Source organism: Peromyscus californicus, unplaced genomic scaffold (genome assembly GCF_007827085.1).
Source record: "Peromyscus californicus insignis strain IS unplaced genomic scaffold, ASM782708v3 Scaffold_4__1_contigs__length_199733344, whole genome shotgun sequence".
Classification (NCBI taxonomy): domain Eukaryota; kingdom Metazoa; phylum Chordata; class Mammalia; order Rodentia; family Cricetidae; genus Peromyscus; species Peromyscus californicus.
The window spans coordinates 193,844,464-193,868,064 of record NW_026294562.1 but is presented as its reverse complement, the minus strand read 5'-3'; the positions used below and the strand labels follow the sequence as shown (position 1 = coordinate 193,868,064).

Below are 23,601 nucleotides of genomic sequence, written 5' to 3'. Positions count from 1 at the left end.
GGGAGGGTTCAAAACATCTCATTCCTACTCCCATAACCTGAAACCACTCAAAATTGATCATCACCTTTGAACTCTTTGTCAGAGTTCCACTCTACATAGGTAGACAAGATTTATACATTTATTTGAGAACTTCCACCTTGGGTGAGATGAGTGTGGGTAATATGGGATGTAAACCTTGCCCTGGAATCTGAGGTTTTTGAGAATTTTAGATCCTGCAGTGTGCTGGAAATTCACCACTAAACTTCCAGTCTCATCAAAGGTGCTCTCTCTTCCTTGTGAGCTACTCCCAAAATTAAAATCAGAGATGTAGAAAGAAAATTCCGATCAGCCATTTTCTTAATGTTACTTTATTTAGTGAACCAAGAGTCCAGCTCCCAGAACTGCTACCCAGGGTTACTCAGAAAAAGACTTCTCAAGAGCGGGAATAGAAAGATTTCTGATCTATAATAAAGCACACACGATCTGAGGGTCACTCTCTTTTGTTCTTCTTCTGCTCTAATTCTCTTGTTAGAATTGTCTCTAATTCCCTAGCTATAATCCTTCAGTTCCAATTCTGTAGTTCTAAATCTTTGGCTCTAATACTCTCTATTCTAAACCTTTGGTTCCAATTCTCTCTAGTTCCGGTTCTCTTTAGTTCCAATCCTCTCTCACACTTCTCTCATATTGCTTCTTCTTCTTCTTCTTCTTCTTCTTCTTCTTCTTCTTCTTCTTCTTCTTCTTCTCCTCCTCCTCCTCCTCCTCCTCCTCCTCCTCCTCCTCCTCCTCCTCCTCCTCCTCCTCCTCCTCCTCCTCCTCCTCCTCCTCCTCCTCCTCCTTCTTCTTCTTCTTCTTTTTCATTTCTCACACTTTTCTCTCTGCCCATTCAGCTACATCCCTCACTCAGCACATACACATCTCTCACTACTCTCTCTACTACCCTAACAGCCAAACTCTGGACAATTTTATGTTAAATTTTCCCAGTCCTACCCATTCTCGTGACACATAAGTCACACAGTTTTTTTCAGACTACGGAGGTCACATTGATGGGCCAGTGAGTAACGATTGGCCATGCATGTAGCCTAAATGGTTAGGGTTCTCAGATAGAAAGTAAACAGTTAGGTGGCTGAACCTTGAGCCTACAACATAAACTGAAGCTAAGACGATGTGCAGAAAACCAATTGCTGCAGAGAGTTATATCTACCAAAGTTGCTTCAAGTCTGACTTTGATTCAGCAATAAACACCTGGGAATGTGTCCCTGTGTATTCATCTCCAGGGGCAGCTCATCTGTTTTGAGTTTCCTCTAAGGTCTTAGCACAATGTGTAAAAGGCTGTCTTTGTAATTAATTGAGAATACTGTTACTTTCCTATGTCAGTTATGAAAAATATTCTAGTATTATTAGAATTATACACGTAAGCAGAAATAGTCTTCCTGAGCATCCACAGCTATATGTGTGCCCAAAGAGGGAATATTTTCACGAGATGAACACACATGCAGTGGGGAAAATACCCATAGCTGTTATTAAGGAAGAAATGAAGTGGCACATGAGAGAAATTACACACAGAAACAACCAGTCATTTATAGTCAGTGACTCTGCTACTTTGTCAGGTGGGACCCCCCATCAGAGCGTTACTCGTCTGGTGGATTGACCTGTTGAATACTCGTTGTCACCTGCTGTATACTCCCACAGCCTCCTTCAACTTCACCTACAATGTTACAATTTATAAGGAAAACAATACTGCAATGAATCTGACTATTGTAAATTGACCATTAGAGAAGGGATTAGTGATTGGTGACAATGAGCAGTAACCTCCAACAGGCACATCATGAGCTCCTCCATCTTCAGCCCCATCTCTTTGCTCCTTTCCCTTTCATCTCCCAAAAGACAGGAGGACGAGTTCCTTTCAGCACATAAATCACAAGATGAGAGTGAAGCACACTGCAGCCAGGCCTGTCCACCTACATCCAGTTTCAGTCCCCAAGGAAGAAAGTAAATGTGCCATAAAGTGTTTTTCCCAAAGTCACAGTAGTCTATCTCAACTGTGCATTTTCACTGATAATTTATAGGAACAATATTTTTGCTACTGAGATTTCTTATAGATAGCTATTATGACTAGGAGTGAAGTGGTTTCTCAAAGTAGTTTTCATTTGTATTGCCCTAATGAATAAGAAGGTTGAGCATTTTTTAAAACACTTATTTGTGGTGGAGTTGCCTTAATACTTCTACCAATACTTATTGGCCATTATTATTGTTTCTTCATTTGAAAACTGTCCATGCATTTCAGTTGTCTATTTGTTCATTTTTTCAGTCTTGTGGGTTTGTGATGGGTTTAAGGACTTACATTTGCAGTTCTTTGTAAAGCAGATATTTGCCCCATCTGAAGTAGAGCTGGAGAAGATTTGCCCCCATTGTGGGCCCTGTTTGCTTGCTATGCTCCTGGTTTATTTTGCTATGAAGAAACTATTCAAGTTGTTGTTGGTTCTTGGGGCTGGTTCCCAAGCTCCTGGAGTTCTCTTCAGGAAATTTCAGCCTACATCTATATCTTCACCAGCATTCCCAGTTTTTTTTTCCTCTAGCAGTTTCAGCATTTGGTGTTTTAAACTAAGGACTTTTGGATGATTTTTGCACAGGGTAATAGAAATGCATCTGGTTTCATTCATCTCAATGTACAGTTTTGCTAGTACCCGCTTATTGAGTAAGCAAAAGATCCGTCATTCAGCACTCAGAATCACTGCTCAAGATGGACCTTATCTGAAAAAAAGCCTGGAAGATGAGTATAAAGAAGAGCAGTCAGGGATGAATTTTCCAGACACAGGTTGGCTCTTCACTGAAATGCTGTTTTTTAGACTTGGTAACTTTCCCTGTCCCTAAAGTAGTCATATAGACAGGTTTGCTTGCAATTACCCACAGCCTCCCTTAGGCCCTCAAATATTCAGTAGATCATCTGACAGTGATCCCCAACATTGAACTTCTGCAATGGCTTCTGTTGGAGAATCTCATGAGAAAGGTTCATAGTCAGGCATGCATCAGGCTGAACCAAGAAGAAGGTTGGCAGACTGGTCACATATGTGTACACCACCAGTTCACTGTAGATCACCTTACAAAATACCTGTACAAGTTTGTGCTAAATTAGCTAGAAAATTCTGGAAAAGGGCTAATGAGAAATCTGTTGTCCTTTCATTTAAAATTCATTTGAAAATAAATGAAGTGAATTGATGGGTTTCTAACTACAATCCTAAAATGTTAATGATTTGGGGCTGGAAAGATAACTCAGCAGTTTTGATTCCCAGGATCCACATGGAGACTAGCAGTCATCTGTGACTTCAGTTCTAGGTCCTCCTAAGCCCTCTTTCTACCCTTTGTGGGCACTGAATGCACACAATATACAGACATGTATGTAGACAAGAAATTCACTTACATAAAAATAAAAATAAATTGCTTTAAAATTTTTAAGTATTAATTATTTGATCTAGGATAGAAATTAAGAAAAATATATTATGAATGAGTCATGAACTAGTTTATAATTATAATTGAGAAGACAGGGGCTTTTAAAGCTATTCACACAATGAGTCACTTGAAGAAGGTAGTGTTGTGTGGATGTCGCTAATGAAACAGGTGCTTTAGATTATTGTTTTTAATTTGACCCAAATATCAGAGTACAAAAATTTATCTTTGTCTTGATAAAGATTAGACCCCATTGCTCTTGAGTCTATCCTGGTGGACTGTTGCAAAAATGGTGAAGTACAATAATTCCTGTTACCAAGAAGTGAAACAGCTCCTTTCTGGTCGTATCCTCTGCCATTCTTCTCTTCATTGAACTCTGTCCTCAACTCTGTGACAAGATTAACCATACATCCATTTACTTGTTGCTATGTGTTGTCACAGCATGCACAAGAGCTACAGGACCTCAAGCCAGACAAAATTCCTGCATAGAGAAGGAGGACATAAGTCCCACCCTAACTGAGGACTTATTGATAATTGATCATTGTTGGCAGAGGAAGAGTCAGTTTTCCCCGAGAATATTGTCCCTGGACCATACTCCAGTGGATACCACACTTTATTGAGAGCCACTGGTAGCACAAGTCCATGCAAGTATACAGCAGTGACAACTAGAGTGCAGAAGGTCAACCTATCAGGAAACCGTCAGGCAAGACGCTATGGAATTACAGCCTTTTGAATGAACTGGCTGTCTCTTGTTGTAAACTTCTTGTGTAATAACAGCTATGAGTCTCCCCACTTACCGTGCATTTCCATGTTAGGTGTACATGTAATCTCATGATTGCATTTTAATGTGGGGCACAACTTTCTTTATACATTTGGGGTAATTGAATGGCTGTCCCCAGCATGTTTACTTTTTCATTAACATAAATCTGGCCAGAGCCATTCTCTGGACAAAAGTATTCCAGGTAAGATACCCTTTTTCCACGGATAAATGCAGATAAACATTAGCTCATCTCACTTACAGATAAGAGAAAATAACCACTAGCAATTAAATCTTCAATTCCTTACCTTCACCCTGGGTTATTTATACAAGACTCTAACTTAGAGATTTACTGCTCACATTCCTGGGATAATGTTTTAACCATTTGCTAGTTACTGAATTAAAGTAGTTACTTCGCACTGACCCAAGGAGATTGTCTACAAGGCCAGGCAGGAGATAGGTACCAAGCTTTTTTCTTGTGCAAGTTAAGTTTTAATTCCTTCTCAGCCAGGTGCTATTCCTAGATTTTCTCCTTGGCAATTACTCTGAGCGAAAGTGCTTCTACTAATCAAATGCTACATGCTCTGACATAGGTTGCCTAAGCAACCGAGCTTACTCCCCTCTCCCTATCAGAAAGCAGCTGCAGCTGGGATGAGCAAGCAGGAAAATCGCTGCAAAGACAGTTTTCTTTCTTTCTTTCTTTCTTTCCTTTTTTTTTTTTTTTTTTTTTTTTTTTTTTTTTTTTTTTTGGTTTTTTGAGACAGGGTTTCTCTGTGTAGTTTTGGTACCTGTCCTTGATTTCGCTCTGTAGACCAGCCTGGCCTCAACCTCACAGAGATCCGCCTGGCTCTGTCTCCCCAGTGCTGGGGTTAAAGGTGTGCACCACCACTGCCCAGCCAGTTTACTTTCTTGTGACTTAATTGACCCCTAACATTCTACATAGCCATTTCTAGATTATAGTTTGAGCATATAAATTCCCTAATTGATCTTAGCCTTTAGTTGACACTACCAGAGAATTCCCCTTTAGTCACTCCCCTTTTGGGTTGTAATTGGAAGCTGACAATTATTGCTTTATGTGTGGATCCTTATCACCTCCCTCTGCGACCCTGAAAACTTCAAGACTCACATTGCTTTGCCAAAGAATTTCTGCTTGGGTTCTCTGGTTCTCTGAGAGCACTGGGGAGAACTGATTGAGAACAAAGATGAGGACAGAGATGGAAAGAACTAGGTAAAATGATGAGAGAACAGCAGAAGGGACTGAGAGCAGGAGGGACTGAGAGGAGCTAAGTATGAGAACAGAAAAGAAGCTGTGTAGATAGAATTGACTTAGAAGAATAAAGTGAATGGACTAAAGAACTCAGTGTGCTTAGATTCACTCTATATCCCTCAGATTAGAATCCTCAGCTGGTTGTTAGACTCTTCCACAGACCCTAGGAGCAAACAATACTGGCTGGACCTATTATTGTTTGCATTAACACATCAGAAGGACATTCTGTCTAACAGCGTCTTATTATTTATGTTTTTCTATTTTTGCCCCTTATAGTTTATAATTTACCATTGTACTGAGTTTACTGGATAAACTTGTAGGATATTTGTCATTATAAAGTTTTCTGTGGATTGATAAGGCAGTCTTGCAATTGATTCCTAAATAAATTAAATAAATAGATAGATAGATAGACAGATAGATAGATAGATAGATAGATAGATAGATGGATGGATGGATGGATGGATGGATGGATGGATGGATGGATGGATAGATAGATAGATAGATAGATAGATAGATAGATAGATAGATAGATAGATAGATAGATAGATAGATAAATAAATAAATAAATAAATAAATAAATAAATAAGGATGATGGGAACACATATGGTAGGGTGCTTAAAGGTGAGAAGGAGGGAATGAGGTGAATGTACTGAATGGTGGTGATTAAGCTTCCCTTCAGTCTCAAAGAAAGGACCACAAAGCCTTCTTGGGTTGCTCAGATTAGGAATACAAGAGCAAGGGACAAGAGAGGTCAGAGGCTGTTCACTGACAGAGCCTCTTCATTAAAAAGTAAAATCTGACTGACTTAAGTCCTGTGTTTACACCTCAAGTTTTTCATGCCTTGGATTAGAAACCATAGTTTTTCCTGTTGCTCATAAATATGCACTTTCTTTTCTGCTGTGCACACCAGCCCCTTACATATAAATGTCATCACTGGAACTGTGACGTACTGTTTCTATAGCTAGCATGTATACTGTACTTTAGCAATAAGTAGGTCACTGTGGTGGACTTCGAAGTTTTATGCTTGGCTCCCTGAATGAGATAAAGCTCCGAGTTCCAGGGGAGAAACAGCGTGATGATGGGGGAAGCATGACAGCAGGGCGCAGGCTCATCTGGGAGTCAGAAAGTACCGTGAGCACAGGCAGTGGACAGGCGGTGAAAGCGCTAAGGTTTCTCTAGTGATGCGCTCACTCCAACAAGGTCCGACATTCGAAACGTCCACAACCTCCCCACACAGCACCACTAGATGGGGACCAACAGTTCAAACATATGAGCCTGTGGGGACATTTCTCAGACAAATGAGAGAATGTATGGGATTTCCTAGTCTTTCCAGAGAGGCAAGCAGACAGTCGCCTTTTGGTTCACTGTCCTTTCTTAAGTTCACAATTCTCACTTTGTTTGTTTGGCATTTTTAAATATAATTTTAAAATCATTTCTGCTGTTATATTAAATACTAATGAATATAACACAACTTAAAGCACAATGATTTGCTATGGTTCATGGTTTTAGATTTCACTCCACAGTCATGACTGGGTCTGTCTCTTTGGACCTGAAGTAAGACTAAACACCATGGTAGGAGATAAGTAGTAAAGCAAAGAAGTTTGTATCTGTGTGTGTGTGTTTACATGTGGATGTTTGTGAGTGTCTATTCACTTGCCCATGCAGATGCATATGGAGGCTAGAAATTGCTGTCAGACTGACATGTTTAGCCACATCTTTATACTTTTGAGATAGGGTCTCTAACTGAGCTACATTCTGGCTACACTGGCTGGCTGGAGAGCTGAGATCTATCACTCTCCTCCCCAGGTATTGGAATTGTAAACAGGGCCACCATGCCTGTATTTTCATGGGTGCTGGGGATCTGAACTCAGGTTCTCATGGTTGTACAACAAACACTTTAACCACTGAGCCACCCCGGTAACTCCAGAAATGCCAAACTCTTGACAGAAACTTAGTGAAACTGTCCCACCTGTGTCTTGACAAAGAGTGTTTTCATATATAAGAAAAAAAATCCGTTATAGACATGAGTGAGTGAAACTGTCTTTATGGTCCAGAGTCTATGTTTTCTACACAGACAATCCTGGAAGAAACCTGCTAAGACCACTTCCCATGAGACTTACATTACTTCACACTTCCAGCAGAGTGCTCCTTGTGTCTTAAAGAGTATTTGCCACTCATTTCATGCATTATATCTACATCAAGCCTGTTAATATGACACTAGGTCTATTTAATTTTTGTTAATGAAATGCTTTATGACTAGAGTCATTAGAGTGAAGGAGGGTGAACCCTTGCTGTAAGACATACTTTGTCTATCATCCAGAATTTCACATTCAACCATCTGGAGAAATCCCAACCAGCCTTAGTGTCTGGCTTAAGAAGCTTGTATCTTTCTCCTCGAGTTGCACATTTGTCTTTGTATAACCCTATAGTTTGTGAAGAAACATAAACTTTACATGCATCTAACAGACTGTCTGAATTTGGTCCAGAGTCTTGTTAGAGTGGGGTCACGGTTCATTAAAACCAAAGGGCTGATGGTCGGGAAACATGTAGAAATTAGGGCAGAGGTATTCACCAGCCACTTACTGGAAATATTAAAGGCAGCAATATAAGCATAAAAAGTGGATGAGAGTGTATAAAAAGACACAAAGGTGCATACCAGGGCCAGGATGTTTTGGGTAGCTCTGGCCTCAGGGGAGGGTCTAGAGGAGAGCCTTGCCTTGTGGATGTGCTGCATCTGTTTCCTGTGCCTTTAGGATGCAAACCATGGTGCTGCTAGACCACAGCATGAGCCCTGAGAATGAGACTTCAGGTAACAATAACAGTACTATGTACAATGAACCTGTGATTGCATCCTGAAGCCCTGCAGAGCAGTACCCAGAATCTAGTTTCCATGTGATGTTTTTGAAATTCCATTTGCTGTGGTTGTACAGAGGGAAAATTAAGTTTACACACATATATAGGATCCAACAAAGGAAAATAGAGACACCAACGTACTGGGGGGCTTTTGTTTTAAGCTTCTTGCAACTGGAGTTCATGGGGCTCATCTTGATAGCCTGAAAGACACTGAGTATGCAGGTTGTCGCAATTGACACACCCCTGGCCACTCTATAAATATACAGAATGAATATACAACCAAACTCATGAAGGAAATATTTTACTCCAACTGCTGTCATGGTCTGTAGGATTCCTTTAGAAAGCATGATAAGGGAGTTGGCTACAGTCAAGTTCTGAACTATGACATCTGTGGATTTAAACCTAAATCTAGTGACACACAGAGAGACATAATGATAAAGAAGAGAGAAATTTGCTAAAATCCCAGCAACAGTTTGTACTATAAATAGGGTTCCTGCTAAAGTGTGAGAGGCCATTGTGTCATGGGAATGTCTTGGCAATTTCTTTTTCCTGGGATAAAATAACCATTTACAATGTGTAACACTATAATTTACAATAATTTGTGTGGTTCTTTGGATTCCTGGAGGCTCCAAGAGTCAGAAAACAATGTAAAGATAATCAAATGATCTTCTCCCACTTGGAGACTGTGTTACCATAGGTGAAGCAATGACGAGAGTGACTAGGAATCACATGTCATCTGTCCCTTCATGTCTTCAAAGTTCTGGATTTCAGTCCCCCTGTAAATAAGCAAAAGCCCTGGCTGCTCAAGTCTCTTTTATAAAAAGGCATAGTGCTTGAATTTGTTCATAGACACCCCCTTTTTATACTTTAGTGTGTGTGTGTGTGTGTGTGTGTGTGTGTGTGTGTGTGTGTGTCTCCATGCTTGAGCACGCATGTGACTATAGGTACACACGTGCTACAGTGTATGTGGAAGTGTTACAGGTATTCGTCTTCATCTTCAAGACAGGGTCTCTTGTTTGCCACTTCGCATGCTGGGCTAGCTGTCCAGTGAGCTTTTTTCTCCTCTTTGGTCTTGCTCTAGGAGAGTTGTGATTGCAGATACATGCTATAGTACCTGGCTTTATGTGGGTTCTACAGATTCAAACTCAGGTCCCCTTTCTTGCACAGCAAGAACATTTATTCAGTAAGCCATCTCTTCAGCCTTGCCTTATACGTTAAATCAGTGCCAGATTATTTATAATACCTAAAGCTGTTTAAATGTAAGTGGCCGCTATGCTCTGTTATTTAGGGAATGATGTTAAGGTATGTCAGTTTGGAACAAACATTTTTCAAGTGTCTTTCATCTGCAGTTGTTTTAACACATGAATGCTGAACTTCTGAGATTGATTGTATGGAAAGTTTTGGATAAATTTTTATTTGTGAACTACATTGTCAAAATGTTCTCATTTACTGTGTACACTATACCAATTGCTTGTGAACAGATTGCTAATCAGAGTGCAATCTAGGGGCTAGAAAGATGCCTTACCAATTGACAGTACTTGCTCTTCTTTCAGAGAGTCCAAGCTCAATTTCCACCATTCATGTTGGGCAGCTTACAACCATCTGTAACTTCAACTCCAGAGAATATAAGATGACATCATCAATCATATATTCACAATTTAAAATAATAAAAATAAATCTTTAAAAATTAGTAATTAATTATGTGGTGTTATGAATAAGCATTTTCTTTTTCTGTGTTTATTTGATGCACATGTGTGTGCCAGTGTGTGTGTGTGTGTGTGTGTGTGTGTGTGTGTGTGTGTGTGTGTACAGAAGACAACCACAGGCCAATTTGGGGTATCTTTCTCTGTTGTTCTGCATTGTGAGTTGATTTGATTTGGGGTTTTTCTTTTGTTTCTCTTTGCTCTGAGACAAATTCTCTCACTGAATCTACAGTTTATTATTTCAGTTAAAGTGGCTGGACAGTGAGCCCACAGAATTCTTCTATCTTCTCTCCTAGACCAGTAGCATTGAGATTACAGATATGCACTGAACTTTCTCCCTTGCCCTCAAAAAAAAGAATTTTTAACGTTTCTTTTGAGATAGGGTTTCTCTGTATAGCCCTGGCTTTCCTAGAACTTGCTCTGTTGACCATGCTGGCCTTGAAGTCAGAGATCCACCTGCTTCTGCCTCCTGGGGGATGAAATTAAAGTCATGCCCCACCATGCTGGCTGAAATTTTTTTTAAATAATGTATAGACCATTAGCCTAAAATGGTATAATACAAAAATTAAGATATATTAAAATAAAGGCCGTCTTACTAGAAAATTGGGAATGAGCTGTAAAGGGTCATAGCATGAAAGATCCATTCCTAGCACAGAAGAAAATTATTGTATCAAGAAAATCAGTAAGGAAAAGACAAACATCACAATAGAAAATGTGCCAAAATAAACCAGTGCACAATTAATATAAAGGAGACCAATGGCTAATGATAAAGTTCATAACAACAGAAAACAACTGGAGAAAGGAAAACAGTGAGTTTTAAATGTGCCAATCAGAAAGCTAAGTTAAGATAAGAGAAGACAACAGGCATGTAAAGAGAAAAGGAGCAAAGCAAGATTATGCAATGTGAAATTTATCAAAACACATACACCAGGAAAGTTAGGACAGAAGGAGAGAAAGTCAGACTAGAATAACAAGGCACATAGTGCAGTTTGGTACATTCAAAACTCATAGGACATTTATAAAATTAAGTGAATATAACTACTCTGGATGTCAGCATGTAGAAGAATGCAAATAGATCCATGTCCATTGCCCTGCATAAAACTTAAGTCCAAGTGGATCAAAGACCTCCACATAAACTCAGGTGCACTGAATGTGACAGAAGAGAATGTAGGAAGCAGCCTAGAATGCATTGGCCCAGAAGACTACTTTCTAAATATAACACCAGTAGCACAGACACTGAGAACAACAATTAATAAATGGGACCTCCTGAAACTGAGGAGCTTCTGTAAGGCAAAGGACATGGTAAATAACACAAAATGACAGCCTACTGAATGGGAAAAGATCTTCACCAACCCCACATCTGACAGAGGGCTGATCTCCAAAATATATAAAGAACTCAAGAAACTAGACATCAAAATACCAAACAATCCAATTAGAAAAATGGCCTACAGAGCTAAACAGAGAATTCTCAACAGAAGAAACTCAAATGGCTGAAAGACATTTAAGGAATTGCTCAACCTCCTTAGTCATCAGAGAAATGCAAATCAAAATGACTCTGAGATACCATCTTACAGCTGTCAGAATGGCTAAGATCAAAAACACTGATGACAGCTTATGTTGGAGAGGATGTGAAACAAGGGGAACACTTCTCCACTGTTGGTGGGAATGCAAACTTGTACAGCCACTTTGGAAACCAGTATGGTGGTTTCTTAGAAAATTGGAATCAATCTACCTCAAGACCCAATGATACCAATCTTGGGCATATACCCAAGGGATGCTCAATCATACCATAAGGACATTTGCTCAACTATGTTCATAACAGCATTATTCATACTATCCAGAACCTGGAAACAACTTCAATGCCCCTCAACTAAAGAATGGATAAAGAAACTATTGTACTTATACACAATGGAGTATTACTCAGCTATAGAAAACAATGACATTATAAGGTTTACAGGCAAATGGAGGGAACTAAAAAATATCATCTTGAGTGAGGTATGTAAAATGAATAAAAATTCTTCTTCAATTAAGAAAAAACAAAGATTAGTGATGGACAATAGTTATTGGAAATTTCTAACATTGTTACTAAACCATCAGGATTAAAATGACATGTATATATGATTCTAATATATAATATATGTAATTTATTTGTTTTAATAATTAATAATTAAATATATATTTAAATCATGGAACTAGAACCAGTCAGCTGGCAGCATCATGCTGTAAATATCACACACACACACACACACACACACACACACACACACACACACACACTTTAATATTTTCCTAGTCTTGCAGTTACGCATTAATAATTTTCTTTTTTTTTTTGTCTAAACAAACTCGTTACTACTCACCTATATTCCCAGTTCTAGTGTTATTTCAAAATGTATACTTTTCAAATATTATATTTTGATATATACCAATCTGTGTGTATAAGCATATACACAGAAGCACAGCCATTTACTCCTGTACACACATATAAACAAGCAAGCTCACATATGTAAATAATTATAGAGAAATAATAATATCTTGCCATGTGAAACATATCAAGCTATTGACTGGGTATTAGACTACAAAGCCAGATGGGGAAAAATATACGTATATATACATTTATATGTTTATGTATATATACATCCATATGTTTATGTATATATGCATCTGATTGTGTATCTAAAAACCTACATTTTTCTGTCTTTTGAATATGAACATATCAATTTTTACCATAAGATGTGGTCAATATATTTTTGTCTCATTCACTCTGAAAACAAGCATTCCTGTGTTTTGTTAAAAGGGTTCAATATTGTATGTTCATTTCATCTAGTTGGCACCTCCTCAAATATTCAATGTTAATAATTCATGTCAGATTTATAATGTAGTTACAGAGGAAGTTTTAAGTAAATTCCTGTTACTGAGAGTATTTTGTTTTGGAGAACTCTGCAGATTTATATAAACAAAATAGATTGTAGCTTTCTTCTTTCACTGTTCTGAGTTTAATGAATAATACTACCATGAACTCATTTCCTTATTTGAAGATAAGAAAACCTCAGTACTACCGACCTGGTCAACCATTGTCCCCAAATACTCCTTTGAAACCATTCATAAATCCATATTATTTCATCAAAAAATCACGTCTTTTAACTTTGACAATGAGCAATTTCTTTAAATTCTACCAAACACTTTCAATCATGTTCCACATTCACCCAATCCCATTCATTCTTTTCTTTGTTTTGCTTCAAAATATGCTCATATGTGCAAATAACCTATTTTAATACTTTTTATCTAAATAATGTAATGTGCAAACAACAGGCTTGCCTGAAATTTCTATCCTAATTAAAGTCACTGGGTGACATACAGAAAGAAGGTGTGAATGTATGAAAGTAACTTGTTGAGACTAAAGTTCCTATGGAAGAGGAAGGAGATGTGAAAGAGGAATGGAATGTGAAAATGACTAACATGCATTATGCAAATTATGAAACTGTCAATCAACAAAAAAGTAAAAATAAGCAAAATAATATTTTCTGTTCTGAACGCTGTTTATCTCCAGCTTTAACAGCACCATTTTGTAAAAAAAAAAAAATCAGATTTCATGAATGATTATCTCGTGTGTGTGTGGGGGGGTGATTTTTCCAAAACTTTTCTGCCCACTCATCAGAACTTTTCAATGGATTGAAAGTTATACACTCAAAGATTTCTCCACAACCCTCAGATTATATCAAAACTATTACATTATTTAATGGATTTAGAACTGCTTCAATAAACTTGTATTATAAAAGTATTTACATCATGTACAATGACCTATTGTTTCATTTATAGTTATTGTTATTTCTATTATTTATTTCTGTCTGTCTTGTTCACCCCTCACCTGTTATGTAAAATCATCATACATCATCTTGGTAAAATTTGCAGCGATGACTAGGTACACAAATAGACATGTTATATGTGTATTCTTGTATATCAGAGAATTTTCTTTTCTGAGTAATTGACTGCCTGTATTTTCTCTGTTTATTACCCATAAAAACTAAGGAATTTAGGGAAAACAGAGTAATTGTGGTGGAGGTTTGAACAAAATACCATCAGTAAGTTTAAAGAGAACACACACAGTGAAAGGTGGAAAATCATCAGAGATTCTCCCAAGGACAAGGTCATTCTAAGAAGCTCCCTACTCAGAAATGCATCTGTGGGAGAGTTTGAAACTATGGATGTATTTGACTTGTGGGTTGTAATGGAACAGCATGAGCCACCCATCCAGGTTCTGATCCCTGGAGTAAATATCAAGATTATCAACAGCAATCATGACTAGGAGTATTATAATTTTGTCTTGAAGTTCAACAGGAAAATTCCACAAACATATTTCTTTGTAAATTTCCCCCTTTTGCCAGTCATGTGCACATGAAAAATTTACTAACAGGTCCAAATTTAGCTTATAAAGTTAGCTAGCTGTGCCTGGACCCTATCCCTCCCTCCTCTCTTTCTACATCCCTCTTTCTCTCTTCTTTTCTCTAGCCCTCCTCTTCCATCTTCTTCCCCTTGAATTCTTCTTCTCCTTCTGTCTGCCTTTCCCACCCCACACCATGGAGCTGGCCAGCCTCCAAACTGGGGAAGACTGGAAAGATAGTTCTCTTTGAAGTAGAGTTACACATCATTGTGAACAGTCCCGTGGGTGCTGGGAATTAAACCCTGGTCCTCTGCAAGAGCAGAAAGTACTCTTAACCATGATCCTTCTCTCTAGCCTTCCCAGTCTTCTCTTTATTAGCACCATGAAAATTTAAGAGGAAAGCATATAGCAACCTTGAATTTTTTTATTTTGTTTTCTATTATAACATCTGAGTAGCAGGGTGCCTTTATAGCCCTCAAACATGTGAAAATGTAGCTTGATTATTTTAAAAAGTCTTTATCAAGTAAGTAAAATCTGAGTCACAACAGAATGGCATACTGTCATGTTATTCAATTTCCTTACTATCAGCTACCTCGTGTCTTAGAATTCATTTCATTGTTCATGACTTTTGTAATGAATTTGTTCTTTTCTAAAGTGTAATTGGAAGTTTTCCTGTGCCCCACCCAGTTCCAAAGCTGCTGGGATCCAAGTAAACCCACAGAGGCTTATATTACTGTGTGGCCTATGGGTCAGCTTTTATTAGCTAGCTCTTTCAACTTAATTCAATCCATCCCTATTAACGTTTATGTTGCCACATGGCCATGGCATTGCCGGTCTGCTGGCATCTTGTTGCTCCTTCGGCAGCAGGCTGGCTTCTCCCCTGACCCCACCTTTCTTCTTCTGTATCTTCAGTTTGAATGTACTACCTAACCTTATCCTGCCTCGCCATTGGCCAAACAGCTTTATTTATCAACCAATCAAAGCAACACTAAAGTCATTGTTTGGTACAATAAAAACTCAAGGCTCACTTCCCTTATAGACTACCTTAAGATTAAATTGAAAATGCTCACCTGACTCAGTCCTGATACCAGCTTGATTGCATCCATGTGATGGTCAACACAGTCCATTTAAATATATGAGAGGTACACAGCAAGGCTGAGATAAGGACTGGTAACACTGTGACCTCACCTCCCTAAAGAACGTGAATTGTCAGTTCATGTCCTGTTTAGAGCAACTGACAATGCAAGCCTGGGGAGCCAGCAGTAGCTCTAAGTAATTTTCTCCCAGTTGGTGATTTGTAAAAATCACAAGTCATTAGTAATCATCTAATGTAACTTTCTGTGTTCTTCTATCTCCCCTACTCTTCCAACTTGCTGGGAATTGGATTTCTACTCTCCAGTTCTGAAATATTAACTCTTTTACATAAAATATAAGTGAATATAATTAACACTATGTGCTCCTTGCCTTTCTACAGCTGCTTTATTGATTAAATGTAGTGACCTCTTAGTCTACCCATGTGACTATAAATTACAGGAGTGTTGCATTTTTATTTTAATTTTTAATTTTTGAGTTTCACACATAAATACAATGTATACTAATTATATTCACATCCATTACCCTTTTATTTATTTATTTCCCTCTGAACCACTTCATCATCCTAATTGCCCAGTGGCTACATTGTTGAAGAAAATTTCACCCCTCTTCTAGTAGACATTAATAGCCATTAGATTCTCAGGAAGTTATGTGTCATGTGCATACCTCTTCTAACTATCATAGAATGTTGGAGGATCCAATCTTATGCAGGAATCCATGGCTGCTGAGTGTCAGGATTGTCATGGCCATGTTGTATCTGCAAGTCACCCCTTCCCCATTCTACTGCTCTGAAATTATTTACACATTTTCTTCTGTGAGATACTCAGAGCCTTGGAGGAGATAACAGATGTCCTACTCCTGAGTCATTTGTGCTCATGACTTTGACCAGAAATCAATCTCTGCATTAACCAGCATCCTCTGCAAAATGAAGTTTCTCTGCCCCAGGCTGAGAGTGATAGTAGTCTACAGGCATGAATATAAACATTTAGAAAGACACGAGAATATGCCAAGTTTTGGAATATTTTTTTTCTTCTCTTTCATTTTCTTTTCTTATTTCTTCTTTTTTTAAGGGCAGAATAGTGCTTCCTTACTTTGTCTACCACAATGTCTCTGTGTATTCACAAGTTCATGGACACCTCCACTATTTCCACTCTTGGATATTATGAAGAGTGTTAGAATTAACAGCAGCAGGCAGTGAGGCACTTTCTAGCCCTGGAAAAGCTAGCCAATAGGGATAACGCTAGGTCAGTCCCATCTGGATACCCCTGTGTCCTTGGATTCTTGGGTATATGTTATCTTGAGCAACAGATTCTTGCCATCGAGCTTTTGCATGACAAGTAAGTTATTCCTTTGGCTTTGTTTTTGGGGGGTTGACTTTTTGTTTGTTTGTTTGTTTGTTTGTTTGTTTGGATTTTGATTCAAGATTCCATTAGGTTTTTTGAGCCATTAGTTAATCAATACAAATTTTGATAACATTTATTGAAAATGAAGGATCCTTAGTATTGCCTAGAGATTGGGCTGAATCTGTAAGACACTTTTTTGTTTTTGTTTTTGTTTTTCAAGATAGGGTTTCTCTGTGTAGTTTTGGAGCCTGTCCTGGAACTTGCTCTGTAGACCAGTTTCGCCTTGAACTCATGGAGATCCACCTGCCTCTGCCTCCCAAGTGCTGGGATTAAAGGTGTGCGCCACCATCGCCCAGCTTGTAAGCCACTTTTAATGTTTGGTAATGTCAACAATATTTACTCTCACATGCTAGCTTTCATTTAACTGTGTCTTCTAAAAAAATTTTTATTCTGTATGCCATGTTGACTTTTCAGATTGTTTTATTCTTTGCTGACTAAATTGCTCTGTGAATATTATGACAGAATACCCAATGAAAGGCAGTAAGAGTGAAAAGATTTATTTTGTCTCATGATTTGAAAAGAAACAAACCTTCATGGTGGGGAAGATCTTGTGGCATGATCTCCATAGGAGCAAGAGTGTGCCATGGGGACTCCTCAACTCTTCATGCCTTGGTGGAATAGAATGCATGGAGAATACTGAAAACAAGAGTTGGCTATGAACAGATCAAGGCCATAACTTCTTCTGGTTCTCAAACATTTCAAAACAGCCTCATCATCTGGGAATCAAGATTTCAAGCACAGGAGCCTGGTCAGAACATTTCACATCGAAAGCTAAATATTTAGTGAGATATATTCCTTTATGTCTTACTTTTTAAATAATTATCTGTGTATAAGTGTTTAGTTAAATTACTTTCTTTTTCATAAACATTGATTGATTGATTGATTGATTGATTGATTGATTTTACATCCTGGCCTTAGTTTCCCCTCCCTCCTGTACTCCCACTCCTTTCCCCCACACCCCCTCTGTTACCACCCCCCAATCCACTCCTCCCTGTTTCCGTTTAGGAAAGAACAGGTCTCCAAGGGATGTCAACAAAACATGGCATACCAAGTTTCAGTAAGACCAAGCACCTAGCATATATTAAAGCTGGTCAAGGCAGCCCAGTATGAGGAGTAGGATCCCAAAAGCCAGTAAAAGAGTCAGAGACAACCCTGTTCCCACAGTTAGGTGTCCAACCAAGCTACATAACTGTAACATAAATGCAGAATGCCTAGTTCAGTACCATGCATGCTCCCTGGTTGTCAGTTTACTTTCCATGAGCCTCTATGAGTCTAGGTTAGTAGTTTCTGTGAGTTTTTCTTATGGTGTCCTTGACCCCTTCAAAACCCTGTACTCCACAAAATTGGAAAATCTAAAAGAAATGGACAAATTTCTTGATAGATACAAACTACCGTAGTTAAATCAAGATCAGATAAATAATTAAAACAGACTGACAACTCCTAAAAAAAAATAGAAGCTGTCATTAAAAGTCTGCCAACCAGAAAAAGACCACAGCTAGACAATTTTAACACAGAATTCTACCTGACTTTCGAAGAAGACATAATACCAATACTCCTCAAATTATTCCATAAAATAGCAACAGAAGGAACACTGTCAAATTCTTTCTATGAGACCATAGTCACCTTGATACCCAAACCACACAAAGCCTCAACAAAGAAAGAGAATTACACACTATTTCCCTTATGAACTCAGATGCAAAGATACTCAATGAAATATTTGTAAACTGAATCCAAGGAAACATCAAAAACATCATCCAGCACTGTAGTTAGAGTTTTCCTGCCTTGCCCACAGTCAGGACAAATCTTTGTCACCCGCCAGTCCCACAGCCACTCAGACCCAACCAAGTAAACACAGAGACATATTGCTTACAAACTGTATGGCTGTGGCAGGCTTCTTGCTAACTTATAGCTTAAATTAATCCATTTCCACAAATCTATACATTGCCACTTGGCTCATGGCTTACCGGCATCTTCACATGCTGCTTGTCAAGGTGGCAGCTGGCAGTGTCTCCTTCCACCTTCCTGTTCTTTCTTTTCTCCTCTCTGTTAGTCCCGCCTATACTTCCTGCCTAGCCACTGACCAATCAGTGTTTTACTTATTGACCAATCAGAGCAATTTGACATACAGACCATCCCACAGCAACCACATTCAAGTAGGTTTCATCTCAAAGAGGCAAGGATGGTTCAATATATAACAATAGATAGATAGATAGATTAGATTAGATAGATAGATAGATAGATAGATAGATAGATAGATAGATAGATAGATAGATGTAATCCACCATATAAACATACTGAAAGAAGGGGGAAAAAACCACAATAATCTCATTAGATACCAAAATGGCCTTTGACAAAATCCAGAACCCTTTCATGTTAAAAGTCCTAGAGATATTAAGGATACAGCAAGCCTATAGCCAACATCAAATTAAATGGAAAAAAATTCAAAACAAATCCATTAAAATCAGGAACAAGGCAAGGCTGTCCACTCTCTATATATCTAACCAATATAGTACCTGAAGTTTTAGTTATAAAACTTAGTTTAAAACTTTAGTTATAAAACTGTAGTTTAGCAATAAGACAACTAAAGAAGATCAGGGGGATAAAATTAGAAAGGAAGAAGTCTAAGCATCTCTATTCACAGATAATATGATAGTGTACACAAGCGGTCTTAAAAATTCCACCAGGGAGGATACTGCTTGGGGTGTGTGAGTTGGGGTGGGAAGTTCCGAGCAATAAGGTGAGGCCTTGATAGGGGAACCCCAGACTGGGCACCCCCTGGATGATGGCAGGGGCTGGACAGGCAGTGAGGAGAACACTGTTGGCCGTGAGGGTGTTGGAGGTCGGGACCCTGACGCAGAGGGTGTGTGGAGCCCTGACATCCAACAGTTTTCAGGAGGCCCTGGCCATCTACCCTCCATGTGGCTGCCGCAAGATCATCCTATCAGATAAGGGCAAGATGTACGGCCAGAATGAACTCATTGCCCATCACATCAAGCTGAGGACAGGGAAGACAAGAACTCGCAAGCAGGTCTACAGTCACATCCAGAGAAATTCAGTCCAAGCTGAAGGACCAAGTCTCCAAGGACAAGGCATTCCAGACTACGGCTACCATGTCTTTGGCACAGCTCATCTCTGTAACTTCCCGCAGGCCAAGCTGTGTCCTTCGGGCCCTCAGGCCACTGAGCTTTTCCAGTTCTGGTCAGGGAGCTCTAGGCCACCATGGAATGATCCAGACGTGAAGCCATTCTCACAGACACCATTCTCCGTGTCACTGACTCCCGCATCCACTGACCTATCAAGGTATGAGCCGCCCCCAGCCCTCTCACCCCTGTCCCCCCACCTGCTCCATCTCCCCCAGCCTGGCAGGCTCGGGCCCTGGGCACTGCAGCTGGTGGAGTTCTCAGCTTTTGTTCAGTAGACTCGTTCCAGAGACACCTGTTTGTCCACATCAGTCAGCAGTGTCCCAGTCCCGGAGCTCATGACACTTACCTGCTCCTCCAAAGTCTGCTCCTTTAGCAAGCAAGTAAGTGGTGGAGAAGGTGGAGACAGAGCGGGCCAGCTGGAGGATGGGCCCTTTGTGTACCACCTGCTAAGCTCCCCAACGTATGAGTACCTGGTTAATTTCCTACACAAGCTGCGGCAGCTGCCTGAAGCTACATGATAAACAATGTCTTGGAGAACTTTCACCATCCTCCAGGTGGCGACAAACAGGGACACTCAGTAGTTTGGCTATTTGTCCCTGTGCTTTTTCCAGTCATGGTCTCAATATCTCTTGCTCATATAATCCCTCCTCTCTCTCTTGCCGATTGGACTCCTGGAGTTCCAACTGGGGCCTGGCTGTGGATCTCTGCATCCGCTTCCATCAGTTAGGGTGTTCACCATCCGATCACCAGAGTAGGTCAGTTCCGGCTTTCTCTCGACCATTGCCAGTAGTCTATTGTGGAGGTATCTTTGTGGATTTCTGGGGACCTCTCTAGCATTCTGCTTCTTCCTATTCCCATGGGGTCTTCATTTACCATGGTATCTCTTTCCTTATTCTCCCTCTCTGTTTTTGATCCAGCTGGGATCTCCCGCTCCCCTAAGCTCTCTTTGCCCTGACCCTTGCCCTTCATTACCCCACCTCACGTCCAGTTTGCTCATGTAGATCTCATCCATTTCTCTGTCACATGAACTATGAACCAATAGCTGAGGAACCCCCACAGAACTGGATCAGGCCCTCTGGATAAGTGAGACAGTTGATTAGCTTGAACTATTTAGGAGGCCCTCAGGCAGTAGGACCAGGACCTGTCCTTAGTGCATGAGCTGGCTTTTTGGAAACTAGGGCCTATGCTGGGACACTTTGCTCAGCCTAGGTGAAGGGAGGAGGGGACTGGACCTGCCTCAACTGAATCTACCAGGCTGAGCTGAATCCCCAAGGGAGTCCTTGCCTTGGAGGAGGTGGGAATTGGGGGTGGATTGGGGGGGGGGGCGGGAGGAGGGAGGACAGGGGAATCCGTGGCTGATATGTAAAATTAAATTAATTATAAAATTAAAAATTATAAAAATAAAAATAATAATTAAAAAAAACAGGGACACTCAGGAACTGCTGCTGTGCACTGCCTACATCTTCGAGGTCTCCACCAGTTAACGAGGAGCCCAGCACCACATCTACCACCTGGTCAGGGACTGATGGGGTCCACTGTTGGTCTTCCTCAGAACAACCCCTTCCCAGGAAGGGCCCTTTGGCTCTCCCTGTACCCCTCATTTGGAGAGGAGGGCATGATAAAAATAAAAAGGTCTGATCTCAGAAGCTCGAGCAATGGGGGCTGGCTTCTATCAGAAAGGAACCCCAAAACTTGGTTGTTGAGCTGAAGAAGCTGTTTGAGGTTACAGCTCCAATACGGGACTTCACAGGGAGCATTTGACAGGACACATCACTCCTCAGCATCAGGGATTGGGGACAGAGGTGCACACCCACAGGCCTCTCAGTTCTACAAGGGCCCCTCTTTGCTCTTCTGGAAAAGGGAGCTGGGCTATGTGGGGGATATTACTCATGGTCTTGTATCCTTCCTGTCTCAACCCCCCCCCATGTCTGCCTCTCCCCCATATTCTTTCTCTGATCTGGAATGTCACAAATTGAAGATAACTGTTTCCCAGGTAGAGCAGAGTGAAGTGGGAACTGACTTTTTTTTTAATATAAGGAGATATTTATACACAGTGTTAAGTATGTAATGTTATCTCAGCTAGGCAAGCAGTAGGGTGGGACTTCTTAATCTTGTCCCCATTTTTAAATGAGCTTCAGACCAGCCTGCCACCTTCCTTTCCCCAAGAGTGATGGTTTATGTTCCGAAGGAGAATAAAGCTATTTTTACAAAAAAAAAAAAAAAAATCCACCAGGAAACTCCTATACCTGATAAACAATTTCAGAAAAGTAGCTGGATACAAGATTAACTAGAAAAAAACAGTAGCTCTCCTATATACAAATGACAAATGGACTGAGGAAGAAATTAGGGAAATAAAACCTTTTTTTTAAGGTTTATTTATTATGTATACAGTGTTCTGTCTGCATGCCAGAAGAGGGCGCCAGATATCATTACAGATGGTTGTGAGCCACCATGAGGTTGCTGGGAATTGAACTCATGACCTCTGGAAGAGCAGCTAGATGTTGAGCCATCTCTCCAGCCCGGAAATAAAACCTTTTAAAATAGCCTGAAATAATATAAAATATCTTGGATCAGCTCTAACCAGGCAAGTGAAAGAGTTGTATTATAAAAACTTCAAGTCTTTGAAGAAAGAAATTGAAGAAAATTGTCGTGACCACCTCGACCAGCAAGGAAGACACAACACCGAGCTCTTCTTTCTGCCGTTTATTCAGGAACCTTGAACAATCTTCTGACCCCGGGGAAAGCCAGCCCACGCCCTTTATAGCCACTGGGCAACCAACCCCATAGTTCCACGTGGACAATGCTGATAGGGTCAGACATACACAAGCAAGCCAGATTCCACGCCCAAGCCAAATATGGAGTTGTTTATCCCAGAGAACACCTGCCATCGGGAAGGTGGAAGCCGGATGCCGGTGCCATCTTTGAGGTGCAGCTGTGCACGGCTCTCTACAGTTCCCCCTTTTTGTTTTAAGCAGCAGGCAAGAGCAGAGGTCTAATCTCTGCCAAAATACAACTTGGACATTGTACTGGTGTTAGTCCAGGTGTCATCCACCCAGAGAACACTTGACCTGTCCGATACCCTTTTTTACAGAGGTGGGAATTAGGGTATCAACCCACATGCAATTAGACTTGCTCTTCTTGGGTTTTGCAATACAGCTAGACCCAAGTGCAGTGCACTAGCCTCGCATCCTGCGCGATCAAGCTTTTAATGCGGCCAGCCAGGCCTGGGGAGACTGTCCAGCCTCTATGGCTGTAAAGGCTTGGATAATCATGGCTGCATTGCGCTGCTGAGAAACCCTTAAACAAACAATGCACCACAGGCACATCAGGGAGACAAGTACCAGGAGGCCTGCCAGGGCACCTAATCCCGCCCACTTCTTTAAAAAGGTGATAGAATTTCGCAGCCAAGACATCATTTCCGCAGCAGAGGCCAGGTGCACACGGGTGGAGTTGACCACAATGATCTCATTGCACAGGATCTGGGTTCTGCTCCTGCAGCAAGTCAACTCAAAAATAAAGCAATACACTAGAATGTGATGTTATGGGTAAAGGGTATGGCCAGGCTCTTATAAGAGCCCAGAG

General features: G+C 40.2%; 1 pseudogene; it reads left to right on the top strand.

Annotated features, from left to right (window-relative positions):
• The first annotated feature begins 6,536 nt into the window (after positions 1 to 6,536).
• Positions 6,537 to 20,392, top strand: LOC128124279 (transcriptional enhancer factor TEF-4-like; annotated as a pseudogene).
• Positions 20,393 to 23,601: the final 3,209 nt, after the last annotated feature.